At 32.7% G+C, this 17,598-nt stretch overlaps 1 protein-coding gene across 1 annotated transcript in view; it reads left to right on the top strand.

Annotated features, from left to right (window-relative positions):
• The window catches only part of LOC127735831 (uncharacterized), a 54,776-nt gene that overhangs the window by 9,885 nt on the left and 27,293 nt on the right, over positions 1 to 17,598 (top strand). The window lies entirely within an intron of this gene.

Here is a 17,598-nt window from a genome sequence, read left to right as displayed (position 1 = left end):
TACACACGCCATCCCGGATGAAGGTCGAGGAAATTTTGACTGCCTATGGAAAATGAAGGTATATTGGATAAGGACAAAACTTTTGTCTTGAAACAGGTCACATAATAACCCATCAAAGAGTTGTTGCAAGAGTTCTTAACGTGCAGAGAGCGTGGAAATCTATGTACACGAGGCAACGAATTTCACGTCCCAATTCTGACTGGACCAGGCTGTGTACTTGTACATCCCGCACAGCCAAATGGACGTCAACGTCTTATGTCTAACGTCTTTTGGAGTTTTAAAACGAAACACATTTTTGAATTGTTTCACATTTTTCATGTCGGAGCCTTTTATAGCCATCTATACGGTGTGTAATTTTACCCTTCTAGAAGGCAGTACGGTAGCCTATAATTGCTTATACCCACTTTATTTGGTAGATAGTTGTCTCGTTATTTTAAATATGCATCGGACAACAGTTTGTTCTAATTAAAAAATACAGAATCTGGATTTTTATTGATTAATGGCTTAAATAGTGGCCGGGCTTTTATCTATTGAATTGAACAAGTCATATTTATTGACCAAACATATATATCAATATGGTCAATTATATCAAATCAAATGAGTTATATTGTACAGTGTATTAAAAATGATAAAGAGTAAATTTTGCTTAGTATCATGAACCTCATATTTGATATCAGTGAAATAAATCCGATTAATCCTTTTAATCAAACCCTATAAAGTTTAGCTCTAGACAAACATGACAAACTGCCTCTAAGAAAACAAAATCGTTAATAACTGAAATAGAGTTCTGATTAACGTCAATAAATATAAACAACATTAGTTTACCGATGTTCAAATCTCATAAATTGATTGAGAAGACAAATCAAGGTAACACATAAAATCAAAAAAAAAAAGAGGGAATTGCATGTACTCCAAAAGGAGTGCAATTAATTGCTAGCAAGATCGGGTTCATCGACAGATTAAGTGTCTCCTCCAATGCATGCATCATTCGTCATGCGAATCAACACTCAGTTAAAATGACACAATCGGGAATATGATTAGACGACCATTCTGGTATTTAAAGATCTAAGACTGCGAAACTGTTCGCTATTGAGTTGAGACAGACATGTGTCGTAATTGTCAATCAATTCGTGATGGTGACCGTTAATTTATGTAGTCTCGACTTCATTCGTTTTTCTTTTTTAACCCTGTTAGCGCAGATTTTAAGTTAAGACCATATCTCTTATAATAAGTTCGGTATAGTTGAACACCCATGAGAGTAAAAGTAACACGTTTGTCACATATTCTTGTTTGAAGTCGTCCATCAATATCAAGGAAAAGATCAAGTTTTAACGCACACATTCTTGTTCTAGTAGTTTTGATACGACAAATATCAATTGAAACAAAATACCGTATCTAAGTGAACAAACATACATAGTATTTATTCCATATTAACAAGATTCCGTGTTTATTCATTTTAGTTTGTTCAATACATTTTCTGATTGTCTTGTTAAAAACGGATCCTTGTAATTACATACATAATACAGAAAACCACAGTCATTATTCATTATAAATTCTTGGTGGCACACTGATTAATTAAAATTATCATAACCAGTTATTAGTGGCAAGTTTATTGGTTCTTGCAGGATTCCTCTATATTCTCTTTAACTGCGTATTTTAATTGGCCTCACTACTGTGATGGTTCGAGTGTCACTGGTGTGTCTTATATAGTCGAAACGCGTGTCTGATGTACACAGTTATTATCCTGTCACCTAATGAGTTTTTAAAGTCATTTTGAATATGTAGAGAATAATAATTCCAAACAATTAAAAACCTACAATAATCAAACAAAATTTTGAAATAACACAACAGAACCTATATATATATATAAAGGTATTAAAGTTAATTCACAAGCACAGGATCATATATTTATGAACAAAAACAATAGTAAGTGAGTCAGAGAAGAGCAAGACAATTCTACAATGAAAAGGTATAGTTCAAATCGCACAGTACTAACAACCGCTGATGGATGTGTTAGTTTAATTTTGGATGCATAAATACGCGTCCTCTTATGTAAATATTAAATTTTCGTTAAATTTTAAAAATTTTAAGTAAAATAGGATAGATTGATAAGATTCATTTAGCATAATACTAATGAAGGATATATTTTACCCAATATATTTATTAGAACTTGTATTTGCTGTTTCCTTTTTTAATAGTGGTGTTGTTTTGTACACTTTTCGAGGGTATCATCAGCTCAGTAGTCAGTACTTCGGAACTGACATGATTTATAACAAACCTCTTAAATTTGCCCGTTTATAAATTTTGAAATTATAAAGAAACTAAGGTTTCAAATCCCTCAGGCAAAATGGCCTTCAATGAATTTGGCTACTTTTAGGTCTTATTAAGTTATATAGCTCTTTAATCTTCGGTTTTATTCATCCATGGCTTTCAAATATTCGGCTTTCAGCGTTCCTGATGAAAGTAAATCCAGAAACGCGCTTCAAGCGCATGAAATTTATAACGTAATGTTTTCATTTTTTAAAGGCGTATATATAATTTATTTATTGTGTACACTATCGTAACGATCAAACGCCCTAGTATATATATTCATACTTTGTCTAACATGAACATCTGTTTACATAGATTCTTCCACTGCATCGAGTGAAAAGATATTTCCCAAATCGAGTCAGTTACAATTTCAAATTTAAAACTGGAGGTTTGCTGATCGTTTTAAATAAGTATTAAACATCCAGCTGTCGAGAGCGGAGAAATTTTGCATTTCTCTAGATTTGGTAGTCGTCGAATCTGTTTCTCTAATGACTTTTAGACGATGGGTAGACAAAATGTATTGTTCTTTTCCAATGAACTGCAAAATTGTCCCTTTAACGTGACGTCACATGAGCAAATTCTGAGAAGAGCAAAAAAAATTCTGAATTTTGAACAATGAAAAACAGTGATACACATTAATCATAAAATATCAACACCCGGTCAGTGAAAGTTTAAAAGGGCTAAGAATAAGACAAATTTATATACATTAATACTTAAAACGTTACAACTAGAAAAGTATTTTTACTATGATATCATAAGATTAAGAGAAAAGTATGGTATAAAAAAGTACATAAAATGTTTTAAAAAATATGATTCACTGTTAATAGATTTTAATATCTAAAAGTGACCAAACCTAATTTTGCCCGAAATGGTTTACCCGTGGAAAATAATTTCGTGATGTATGACATCTACAAAGTTATTGTTATTCATGCATGTAAAATGTGTCTGCACATTTTTCTTTGAAATCAATATTTTCAGGAAAAACAAAATGGGGGATTTTATTTAATTTTAATTATTCATTGAAAATTTTCAGCCCGCATTTCTGAAAACTTCGCACTGTTGCATTTTGATTTTAATTTTGTTAGTTAGATAAAATTGTTTCCAAGATAATATCAGTGAATTAATTTAATCGTAAATTATGTATGGGAGAAGTACTATTTGCCTTCCGCAAACTGTTAAACCAAAAGAAATTTACACGAACAAAATTTCATAAGAGACATGTATTTTTGTGATTTAACTTTTTACAAGATTTTTTTGTACTATTGTCATTGTTATCATTTTCTTTTCTTTAGTTGAACGTGAAATGAAACGTGCCTTCCGGTAATTAAGTTATTTGGTAAATGACAATCTTAATCAAAATATGTGGACGGATGTTTCATTCTTAAGCAGCATTTTCATCTTTGAAAATCTATTTACATAATTGTTCAGCTTCATACTTCTAAAATAAACTTTTAAGCTTTAAACAAAAGGAGGAATCGTACATGATAATATTTAAACATCATTCGTTTTCAATTAATGGGGTTTGAGCGTTCCTGTTGAATTTTCATCCATCAAAGCGTTTCGGTCGAACCAAATGTATTGCTTCGCATTACGGTGCGAAGCTTTATTAGTTTTAGACGAAGTACACACATTCCTGAAGTCATTATTTAAGGAAAGTTAGTTCTGATAAGTTGACTGATGGAGTGACTAAGATTCTATTGAATGAATTATTGAATATAAAGCACGTTACGTAGAGAAGACTAGATAACGGATCAGTATGAGTATTCCAGCCCCGATCGATGTTGTTACATGATCGCCTCGGATACACACTATTTGAGAAGCGCTGATAGTCAAAACTGATACATTATTAATTTATGTAATTATGAGATATTTGTTCGTTTAAAATTATCATATTATACAACTAAGGAAGTATGGGTCTAGATTATAAACTTGACTTTTAAAGCTATGATAAAATGGTATTCGGCACAACTACCTGTGGTGAAAAAAAACAAGTAGGCCTTTTTTGTCATTAATGTGTGTAACTCACGCTATGTATAGTAACTGTTTATATGACAATAACATCGAAGGTAACATTGGATTTTTACATAAATCATGTTAATTCATTGGAGAGAGTAATACTATTTAAGGAATACACAGTATCATGTCAGTCTTAATGAGGAAATCCGGATAGAACCTTTATGGTCAAGTGAATAGTTGTTTGTTCTTAACTTTGTCCGGTACTTGCATGCAATTTGATGATATACAAATTTACAAATAATTTTTGATTAAAGAATTATATCCCTCATGCAGAGCTCTGTTTTTTTGTCCGAGTTTGGCTTTACTTTAGGTCCGTTTTGGTTTTATCTACTTTTTAATGTTTGTATTTGGTTCTGGACTCAGAATCTCTGAAGAGATATTTAAAATGAAAACAAACACATCCGACGCGTTTTTTTCCTAGATTTACCTTAATCAGGAACGCTCAAACCGAATATTTGAAGGCCAATGATATATGAGAAACAAAACAGTTGAAACGCTATATGACCAATGCAAAAAGGACCAAAATACATAATTACAAAATCCACCTAAGGTCATCTTTTCCTGTTTTTGTGACAATAGCATCGGCAATAATTGTCTAAATGCACATCTGGTCGATAAAACTGGTACCGTTAATGTTATGTTATATTTTGCCTTTTGCAGTCCCTAAGCCGTGACCCTCAGAACGAATAGCACATATTTTCTCACCTGTTACCTGTTAGGTCACATTTTGTGTCAGTTTACTAATAAATCTGAAACCTAAACAAAAGAATCAAAAATGAAAAAAAAATATTAGTTTTTTTTCCCTGACGTAATTTTTTGATACTGTGAAGCATTCGTACATTTTTTAGAAAAGTTTAACTTTTAAATGTTATTTTCATTTTCTAGTAAGGCCACACTTTAATTTCTTGTTCTATGGATTTTTCCACTCCAGAAATTGGGGCGAGCGAGCGATTTGAGAATTTTAATAAAAAAAAATTTGATTTGCAAATTTTTGAGGCGAAGCTTGAAAAGTTAAGGCGAGCGATTATATTTTTTTTTTTGTAAAATTTTTTTATTTCGTCCAATGCGATCATCGAGATCTATAAGGACATCATTTGTTCTGCAATATGATGGGTTTATTAAACATTATCTTTTAGTTATCGTTCGAAAAAAAACACTCTTATCAGGAATGACCGATACAGTAACCCGAATCAGAGCGTTTGATGGCAGTCAAGTTCATGCGTAAAAACGAACTTTGTATGTTACAGGTTACTAAGGGACCTTTTTAATCTACCATAGTAATTCAGTGGATGCCAACTATCTCATAGATTGATTGATTGGTTTTAAGTTGTTTGACATCCAGTGTCAAAGATTTCATTCATTTTCAGGACGGGAACAAATTAACAATAAATACAATAGGTAGGTTCTGTTAAAAAGGCCATCCAGGATGAAGGTCGGGGAAATTTTGACTGGTCACATAAGGACCCATCAAAAAGTTGTTGCAAGGGTTCTTAGCGTGCAGAGAGCGTGGCAATGTATGTACATGAGGCAACGAATTTCACGTCCCCATTCTGACTGGACCGGGCTGTGTACTTGTACATCCCGCACAGCCAAATGGACGTCCAACTTTGGCAGGAGTTATACTGCCGGTCGAAAGAAGACCATAGTGAACATATTTCTATTCTCCAGTCACCCTTGGAGAACCAACTATTTCATGTCATGCCAATCAACCCGTTTATTAGAATATGCTTCCACTATTGAATATAAATGCAATGCCACAATTGTTAAGTGGATTTTTATGCTTAAATAGCAATGTTCCTCTGATTGTAAGAGTCTGAACTGAAAACTGATAAACCTGTTTACTACATTTGAGACATGTGCATTGTAATTCATATAGGTTGTTATTTTGAAAACTACTTATAGTTTGAAAAAAAGGTTGTATGTATTTGTTTTTTCAACGTCTTATGTCCAACTTCTTTGGAGTTTTAAAATGAAACATATATTTGAATTGTTTCACATTTTTTATGTCGGAGCCTTTTATAGCCAACTATACAGTATGTAATTTTCCCCTTCTAGAAGGCAGTACGGTAGCCTATAATTGCTTATACCTACTTTACTTGGTAGATAGTTGTCTCGTTGGCGGTCATACCGCATCTCCTTATTTTAAATATGCATCGGACAACAGTTTGTTCAAATTGAAAAATACAGAATCTGGATTTTTATTGACAAATGGCTTAAATAGTGGTCGGGCTTTTATCTATTGAATTGAACAAGTTATATTTATTGACCAAACATATATATCAATATGGTCGATTATATCAAATCAAATGAGTTATATTTTACAGTGTATAAAAAATGATAAAGAGTACATTTTGCTTAGTATCTTGAACCTCATATTTGATATCAGTGAAATAAATCCGATTAATTCTTTTAATCAAACCCTATAAAGTTTAGCTCTAGATAAACATGATAAATTGCATCTAAGAAAACAAAATCGTTGATGAATAAATAGAGTTCTGATTAACGTCAATAAATATAAACAACATTAGTTCACCGATGTTCAAATCTCATAAATTGATTGATAAGACAAATCAAGGTAACACTTAAAAGCAAAAAAAAGAGGGAATTGCATGTACTCCAAAAGGAGTGCAATTACTTGCTAGCAAGATCGGGTGCATCGACAGATTAAGTGTCTCCTCCAATGCATTCATCATTCGTCATGCGAATCAACACTCAGTTAAAATGACACAATTGGGAATATGATTAGGAGACCATTCTGGTCTTTAAAGATCTAAGACTGCGAAACTGTTCGCTATTGAGTTTAGACAGACATGTATCGTATTTGTCAAACAATTCGTGATGGTGACTTCAAATTTATGTAGTCTCGATTTCATTCGTTTTTCCTTTTTAACCCTGTTAGCGCATATTTTAAGTAAAGAATATATCTCTTATAATGAGGTCGGTATAGTTGAACACCCATGAGAGTTAACATAACACTTTTGTCACATATTCTTGTTTGAAGTCGTCCATCTGTGTTAATATCAAGGAAAAGATCAAGTTTTAAAGCACACATTCTTGTTCTAGTAGTTTTAATACGACAAATATCAATTGAAATAAAAAACGGATCCTTGTAATTACATACATAATACAGTAAACCTCAGTCATTTTTCACTATAAATTTTTGGTGGCACACTGATTAATAAAAATTATCATAACCAGTTTTTACTGGCAAGTTTATTGGTTCTTGCAGGATTCCTCTATATGCTCTTTAACTGCGTATTTTAATTGGCCTCACTACTGTGATAGTTCGAGTATCACTGATGTGTCTTATATAGTCGAAACGCGTGTCTGATGTACACAGTTATTACCCTGGTACCTAATGAGTTTTTAAAGTCATTTTGAATATGTAGAGAATAATAATTCCAAAAAATTAAAAGCGTACAATAATCAAACAAAATTTTGAAATAAAACAACAGAACAGGTATTAAAGTTAATTCACAAGCACAGGATCATATATTTATGAACAAAAACAATAGTAAGTGAGTCAGAGAAGATCAAGACAATTCTGCAATGAAAAGGTATAGTTCAAATCGCACAGTGCTAACCACCGCTGATGGATGTGTTAGTTTAATTTTGGATGCATAAATACGCGTCCTCTTATGTAAATATTAAATTTTCGTTAAATTTAAAAATTATACCAGCATGGTTTTGTTTTTAATTTGAATTACTTTCTAGATTGTTTAAGTAAAATAGGATAGAATGATAAGATTCATTTAGCATAATACTAATGAAGGATATATTTTACCCAAAATATTTATTAGTACTTGTATTTACTGTTTCCGTTTTTAATATTGGTGTTGTTTTTTACACTTTTCGAGGGTATCATCAGCTCAGGAGTCAGTACTTCGGAACTGACATGATTTATAACCAACCTCTTAAATTTGTCTGTTTATAAATTTTGAAATGATAAAGAAACTTGGGTTTCAAATCCCTCAGGCAAAGTTGGCCTTAAATGAATTTAGCTATTTTTAGGTCTTATTTAGTAATATAGCTCTTTAATCGTTCGGTTTTATTCGTCCATGTCTTTAAAATATTCGGCTTTCAGCGTTCCTGATGAAAGTAAATCCAGAAACGCGCTTCATACGCATGAAATTTATGACGTATTGTTTTCATTTTTTTAAAGGCGTATATATAATTTATTTATTGTTTACACTATCGTAACGACCAAACGCCCTAGTATATATTCATACTTTGTCTAACATGAACATTTGTTTACATAGAATCTGCCACTGCATCGAGTGAAAAGATATTTCCCGATTCGAGTCAGTTACAATTTCAAATTTAAAACTCGAGTCTTGCTGATCGTTTTAAATAAGTAATAAACATCCAGCTGTCGAGAGCGGAGAAATTTTGCATTTGACTAGATTTGGTTGTCGTCGAATCTGTTTCTCTAATGACTTTTAGACGATGGGTAGACAAAACGTATTGTTCTTTTCCAATGAACTGCAAAATATTCCCTTTAACGTAACGTCACATGAGCAAATTCAGAGAAGAAGAAAGCAAATTCTGATCTATCACAATACACATTGATCATAAAATATCATCACCCGGACAGTGAAAGTTTAAAAGGGCTAAGAATAAGACAAATTTATAAACATTAATACTTAAAACGTTACAACTGGAAACGTATTTTTACTATGATATCATAAGATTAAGAGAAACGTATGGTATAAAAAAAGTACATAAAATGTTTTAAAAAATATGATTCACTGTTAATAGATTTTAATATCTAAAAGTGACCAAACCTAATTTTGCCCGAAATGGTTTACCCGTGGAAAATAATTTCGTGATGTATGACATCTACAGAGTTATTGTTATTCATGCATGTATAATGTGTCTGCACATTTTTCTTTGAAATCAATATTTTCAGGAAAAACAAAATGGGGGATTTCATTTAATTTTAATCATTCATTGAAAATTTTCAGCCCGCATTTCTGAAAAGCACTGTTGCATTTTGATTTTAATTTTGTTAGTTAGATAAAATCGTTTCCAAGATAATATCAGTGAATTAATTTAAACGCAAATTATGTATGGGAGAAGTACTATTCGCCTTCCGCAAACTGTTAAACCAAAAGAAATTTACACGAACAAAGTTTCAGAGAAGAAAGAGACATGCTTTTACATATATTTTTTTTGTACTATTGTCATTGTTATCATTTCTTTTCTTTAGTTGAACGTGAAATGAAACGTGTCTTCCGGTAATTTAGTTATTTGGTAAATGACAATCTTAAACAAAATATGTGGACGGATGTTTCATTCTTAAGCAGCATTTTCATCTTTGACTATCTATTTACATAATTGTTCAGCTTCATACTTCTAAAATAAACTTTTAAGCTTTAAACAAAAGAAAGAGTCGTACATCATAATATTTAAACATCATTCGTTTTCAGTTAATGGGGGTTAGAGCGTTCCTGATGAATGTTCATCCATCAAAGCGTTTCGGTCGAACCAAATGTATTGCTTCGCATTACGGTGCGAAGCTTTATTACTGTTAGACGAAGTACACACATTCCTGAAATCATTACTTAAGGAAAGTTAGTTCTGATAAGTTGACTGATGAAGTGACTAAGATTCTATTGAATGAATTATTGAATCTAAAGCACGTTACGTAGAGAAGACCAGATAATGGAACAGTATGAGTATTCCAGCCCCGATCGATGTTGTTACATGATCGCCTCGGATACACACTATTTGAGAAGCGCTGATAGTCAAAACTGATACATTATTAATTTATGTAATTATGAGATATTTGTTCGTTTAAAATTATCATATTATACAACTAAGGAAGTGTGGGTCTAGATTATAAACTTGACTTTTAAAGCTATGACAAAATAATTTACACGCAAGTATATAACGTCAACATTCTATGTGATAGCCTCGGTACATGGTGAATTTATATTTAAAAAAATGCATCAATGTGTGGGTGTAACTCCCTCTATGTACAGTAACTGTTTATATGACAATAACATCGAAGGTAACATTGGACTTTTACATAAATCATGTTAATTCATTGGAGAGAGTAATAATAAATAAGGAATACACAGTAGCATGTCAGTCTTAATAAGGAAATCCGGATAGAACCTTTATGGTCAAGTGAATAGTTGTTTGTTCTTAACTTTGTCCGGTACTCGCATCAAATTTGATGATATACAATTTACAAATCATTTTCGATTAAAGAATTATATCCCTCATGCAAAGCTCTGTTTTCTTGTCCGCGTTTGGCTTTACTTTTGGTCCGTTTTCGTTTTATCTGCTTTTTAATGTTTGTATTTGGTTTTAGACTCAGAATCTCTAAAGAGATATTTGAAATGAAAACAACACGTCCGAAGCGTTTTTTCTGGATTTACCTTCATCAGGAAACGCTCAAAGCCGAATATTTGAAAGCCAATGATATATGAGAAACAAAACAATTTAAAAGCTATATGACCAATGCAAAAAGGACCAAATTATATAATAACAAAATCCACCTAAGGTCATCCTATCCTGTTTATGTGACAATAGCATCGGCAATAATTGTCTAAATGCACATCTGTTCAATAAAACTAGTACCGTTAATGTTATGTTATATTTTGCCTTTTGCAGTCCCTAAGCCGTGACCCTCAGAACGGATAGCACCTATTTTCTCACCTGTTACTTGTTAGGTCGCATTTTTTGTCAGTTTACTAATAAATCTGAAACCTAAATGAAAGTATCAAAAATGAAAAAAAAATTATTTCTTTTTCCCTGATGTAATATTTTTATACTGTGAAACTTATAGTTTTAGAAAAGTTTTACTTTTAAATGTTATTTTCATTTTCTAGTAAGGCCACACCAATTTAATTTCTTGTTCTATGGATTTTTCCCCTCAAAAAATTGGGGCGAGCGAGCGATTTGAGAATTTCAATAAAAAAAAATTTAATTTGCAAATTTTTGAGGCGAAGCTTGAAAAGTAAAGGCGAGCGTTACATTTTTTTTTTGTAAAAATAAAATCATAGGCTCTGACAATATTTATCAAAACAAGATGGTATGAAATTTGATTTACCACTTGTACTTTGACATATCTTTAATTTTTCCCTGTTCATCAAGACATATAATGCCCACTTTTAATTGCAGCATATTTATGACTTCTTGTATTACTGTTACTTTCTGAGGACATCAGATCTTGAACTGAATAATTGAATAATTATTTCAACTGCCTTAAATGATCTCTATTGAATTGTCATAGATGTCTTTCCTCCTCCACCGGACATGACTTATAACTAGCACACGACGGGTGACTTGCAAGAAGCAGGAACTGCTCATCCTTCCGGAACACCTGAGTTCACCCCCAGTTTTAGGGGTTCGTGCTGTTCGTTGATGTGTGTACTTTTTAGTTTTTTGTGTTATATGTTGGTTGTCTGTGTCTCCGTCGTTTTGGTGTTCTCATTTTTGTTCTTTGTCTTTTTGGCACTTTGTATATAAATAACATGTGGTATGAGTGGCACTGAGACGACTCTCCATCCAAGTCACAATGTATTTAAAGTTAACAATTATAGGTAAAAGTACGGCCTCCAACACTGAGCCTTGGTTCACACCGAACAGCAAGCTATAAAGGGCCCCAAAATGACTAGTGTAAAACAATTCAAACAGAAAAACCAACGGTCTAATCTATATACAAAACGAGAAACACCTATGAACCACACTAACAAACGACAAATACTGAACAAGAGGCTCCTGACTTAGGAGAGGTGCATAAAAATGCAGCGGGTATGGATAGTTTTGCTAAAAGGTGTCTGTATTAGCACAAACACCTTTATTCTACCTTAAATGCCAGCTAACCAAGCCAATAATTCACTATGTCCCTACATATAGTTTTTGTCTAAATTGAAAAAAGGCTTGTTGAGTGATATTTTCAAGTTTAGACTATCACTATTATATCTTACACTTTCCAATGCCCCAAAACAGAACTATCAACGAATGAATTTATCAGATTATGTGGTTCCCTGTCAGATCTCCAGCAGAAACCATGCCAGTGCACCATTCCCCTAGACTTAGCTAATTCCTGTCTATACCTGTATGTTGTAACACCAAAAGCTGGAGACACAACATCATGAAAATAATCATTAGTCCCCAAGTCAAAATATTTTGCCACAATATGTGTATTTTTTTAAAGGGCTTCAAATAGTTTTGAGCGGTCAGACAAATCTACATCTGTCCCACTTGTTTCTTTTAAATAAATAGAAAGTAATCTTCTGAGTGGTTTGAAATGGTATTCGACACAACTACCTGTGATAATAAAAGCAGGTAGGCCTTTTTGTCATTAATTTGAAATTGTATTAGTGCCCGAAGTTCTTTAGCCCTCTGTGCCCAGTATTGTGAAGTGCCACGTAATGGTGCCCCAAAGTATAATTTTTTTTAGCTTGTGAATTGTCACCATTTTGAATTTTTACTCGAAATTCAGAAATAGATAAATGTTGTTCTCCTAGCTTTTGGTGTACAACAAAATTGCTATTTTCAATAGCTCTCTTTCTTATAATCATGTTATGAACAACAAATTTAAAATAAGGATGATGGGCAAACCTTCCATCATCATACCAGAGCAGATGTTCTGCCCAATCACACATGGAGGTCTATTCATGTTAAAATCACCTGTACCATAAGGAGACAAACAAGGAAAGGCAAGTGTAAAAAAAATGGTGTGTTATAAATTCAGATACTGGTGTGTTTTCCCTAGTTGGCCAAGGTAAAGTAATTGTACCTTTTTTATTAATTGTAACATCACCATGAGCTTACCCAACAACATCAGTCACAATATCTTCTACTTTGTTCCTGATATCAAAATGTGGGTCAGACAAAATTACACTTGAATGTGTATTACCTTCTATTTCACCAGGGTCTGTTTGATCAGGGGCAGGGCCATTGTTAGAAATATGAACAATATTGGCTTGATATTTAACTGTTTGTATATCTGACAGTTCACCATCAATAGGCAATGCAACTAACCTTTCTTTACTAATAATATTGTCAAAATAAGCCTGATTGTACTGTTTTTTAAAAAAAAGAGCAGTTTGTATTTTTAACCTTTTTACTACAAAATCTTTAGATGTTCCATTTTTGCCCTGCTTCCGTACACGAATAATATTAATATCTGCAGGAAGTCTACGAAATATTTTGGCTGGTTCATTTACTTCTTGTGTGAAAGTAACACAGTGCCCACCAGAAGCGATACCCCCATGGCCTAACATGTGAACATTTATACAAGGTGAGATTTTACATATAAATTGTTGTTCAACAACACTTAAATCGGCAAGTTCAGATGGAATATATTAGGGTCCATATTGTTTTCTGCTGAAAATAATTTTATTGGTGATTTATCTAAATGACAATGCTTACATTCATTATCTTGTGCCATTTTTATATCCATTTTTCTTTCTGTGCAAATATTACAAAATTTAAAACAATAAGACATTTGTTTAATTTCAAAACTACGAATACAATCCATAACTTTATTAAATTGTAGATTTTCATGAAAAGGTGGAGGATTTGGAATATCTTTTTCATCAATATTTAAAAGTTGTAGCTGTTTTTAAATTTTGTATTGCAAACGACGCTTTCTGTTTGTTAAATTATTTTTACTTTCTATATTAGCTGGGTGTTCATATTGTATTCCCAGTTTCCTGCATCTCATATATACTTGATCAGCAAGAGGATCATACTGATTGTTAAAAGAAGAGTTTGAATTTACAGTGAGCCTGTTTAGAGTATTGTTTTGATCAGGTTTTTCATTTTCATCTAAGCCTAAGGAACCATAAATAAATGATGATCTAAAGATTTTGCTATTTTCTTGGATGCTATTTGAAATTTGTGGGGAGAACACTGCTCAGCAGTATAAATGTATTCATGATCATCTTCTGTTTTTGGTTTTTCTACATCAATTTCATGTACTAATTCAGAGTCAGTTTTATGTAATTTCTTGCTTTTTGGTTTTGTAGCTGATTTTTTTGTGGTACACTTTCTTTTCAAGTTTGGCATTTTGATTGGTACATTTTTTACTTTTGGTCATGAAAATTAATTTGTAGTGGTGAAGTTGGTATAGCCATTGGTGTTTATTTCTTTACAGGATTGAAATGTGCACCTGATAAAAGTATATCCACATCCGGTAGAGTGAAAATGTTTTGATATGGTTCAAACTGACGCATAAAATATACAGGCGACTGCGGGAGCCAAATATTTATATTGCATCCAAATAATGTGGCAGCAGCTTGAATTTCACTGGATGTAGCCCACATACTTCCAAGTAACATGCCCTGTATATACCTATCAAAAGTTATGGTATTATCATTGGTTATCATAACTCTATCTTCCCATAAAATCCAATTTTCGACAATATTGGAGCATACAATATATCTATATGTATCACTCAGACTCAAGTCTCCATTTATGATTAAACTTAGAGAGTGGAAAAAAAACATTTTCCATCTCCTGGGACTGTATAAGATAAATATGTGTCATTATTAATGACAATATTTGTTGAGGGCAGTGAATCTAAGTTTGCCAAAGGAAGTACAGATTTAGCATATTGTGAATTTTAATGCGAATTTTTTGTTTTGTTTACTTTTGAAAGCTTCTGTAAAGTTGCAGACTGCTGCTGAATAGAAATGTTATTGGGAATTTCACCTGTATTTGTCTGTGAGCTACATGAATTACCGTGATCACCTACGACAGTATAAATCAACGTCATTATCACTGTTACTTGATAATTCTGTATCAGATGAATAATAGTAGTCATGGTCAACCAGAGCACCGGATTTTACTACCTCTGCATATGACCTACGTTTCTCCCGAAAATTATTGCTTGCAGAGGGTTTTTCTGTGTTCCCATGGCTGGACGGAACACTATATGATATTATGACTTTTAAATGAAGTACCTGCAATTATTTAGGAAATTTGCTTTCGCTTTCACTGACAATGGAAAGATGAAGCAGACGATAAACATCACATAAGATAGGTTAAAGGTTACTTGTTCGTCCAAACTTCGGATATTTCAGTGGTACAATAAAATTTAAATAAACTACACAAGTTACCAAAATTTGTCTATTCTTGTTTTTGTAAACAAATAAAAATTCATGTCGTATTCAACATCGAATTTGTTCCGTTCTGTCCCGTTTTTTCAAGTGCGCGATTAAAACGAGAATCTGGCAGCCATTAACTAAAATAATCGTACGAGATTTAACGAGATTGACGAAACTTTTCAGATGTGTCATGTAGAGAGAGTTATCGTTCTTTATTCCAATTCGATGCTTCTACCATAAGTGCCAGCTAACGCTGGCATATAATTAGCTATGTAGTCAGTGCTTCGGTACATACCTATCTTAAAATTCTCCGTCGAATTAAGGAACTCAACCCCCTCAGGCACCTTAAATTGATTTTTTTTAAGGTCCATTGTCGTCATGTATCTTTTCACGTATTCAAGTACTTATACATCTTTATCTTTCATATACTTGGGTTTGATCGTTCCTAATGAATCGATACCGGTTCGGAAGCACCAAATTTATTAAGGTATTACTTTAGTTTTGTTGCACTGTGTCGATACCGCTGATCAGTGAAAATTTCCGGAAGGTTTTCCACAGAGTCTTTATGTTCGTCAAAACTTTTCTTAGATTTTGATTTACTTTTTTTAGTTTTTTCCTTGAATCTTACGATGATAAAAAAATTCTCTGAAAAGTTGAGAGTGTCGTCTATATATCCTGTTATACTCATATTTTGGCTTTAACTTTTCATTTCCGAAAACAGTAATTTGTCACTGTGTTTTTATTTCTTTTCAACCAAAATAAGCCAGTTATTCGATTAATGATTCGTGCCTTTAGTTAGATCTTAGCATTGATATTGCATACTTGAAACAACCTGTCATCGAAAGATATTTTGTTAAAAGATACTTAATATATGTATATCTTTTTGTTTAGTGGATCTATATGATATGTCTGTGTTTCAACTCGTTCGCTACAATTTTTCGAAGGCATAAATCTTTATATTGCCGAAATAGTCGTTGATGAGAGGGGACTTGCATGGCGGCTAATGAATGCCAAACAGGAGACGCTTATCCAGTCGACGGACCCGGTCTCACTCCTTTTAGAGTTTTTGTTTGTTACCGTGATTTGTCATCTGCTAGTAAATCGATTTATTCAGATTTTAATATTTGGTAAGCTACTGAGGTTAACGGACGATAAAAACATATCATTCAATTCAGAACATACAAATCAAGGTAAGAATAAAGCATGAGGGAATTGCATGAAATCAAAAGAAGCGAGACCGCGCGAGTCGACAAAGTAAGAATCCCCGAGCACTCTAGGTCACCCTCTGTTTCATTGGTGGGGTTCATGTTGCTCAGTCTTTAGTTTGTATGTAGTTTTTGCGGATTTCGTATTTGGCCATGATATTATCAGTTTATCTTTGTCTTAAAAGTTTTGAATGTCCCCTTCACATTTTCTACCTTTTTTACAGACGACTTTATTATATAGATATCTAACACCGCGAAAAGATGTCGACAGTGAGTTGAAAAGCAGACATATCGTAACAGCTTAACAATTCGTGAAGCTGACCGTAACATTTTTGAATTGTCGAATCTAGTCGATTTTTTTTTCAATCGTTATTCTTCATAATCTGTAGGATCACACCGTTGTTAATGACATCGATATAATGTGAAAATGCACAATTATAACGTATAAAATGAGATATATAAACGCCGTTCGATTGTCCAGAGGGTATGTTACTACTGAGAAATGGGAAGTTGATAATGGGAATTCTCACATCATCACGTATGTTATAGATTATAGTTTGATATCGTCTATCTATGGCAAGATCAGAAAAAGAGTAAGATTGGAAGCGGACTTTTTATTTTCGATATTTATTATCCTTAATTTCAAGTTCACTTGGATATATGAGTTACGAGTTTTAAATATGCAGATATTTTCACTCCGACTATAAACAAAAGTCATACAAGTTGGGGGTTTAGCTATTTATAAAAACCAGGTGTAACCCGCCATTTTCTTCATTTCACCTTGAAGTTCGGTATTTTTGTTAAAACTTTTCTACTCTAATATTTGTTGGCTTTTTACATGCGTAACTGTTTGTTGACTGTCCTAATTTTAGTACTCACTAATAATAGCAAAGGTAAATCCTCAGTTTTGAATAGATTTATGTGTGTTCTTCCATATTTTTTTATAGAACGAAATCAAAATGATAACTAATAATAATATCCCTTATACATATATATGC

This window comes from Mytilus californianus, unplaced genomic scaffold (assembly GCF_021869535.1).
Source record: "Mytilus californianus isolate M0D057914Y unplaced genomic scaffold, xbMytCali1.0.p SCAF_3, whole genome shotgun sequence".
Classification (NCBI taxonomy): domain Eukaryota; kingdom Metazoa; phylum Mollusca; class Bivalvia; order Mytilida; family Mytilidae; genus Mytilus; species Mytilus californianus.
This window is presented reverse-complemented; position numbering and strand designations above follow the sequence as displayed.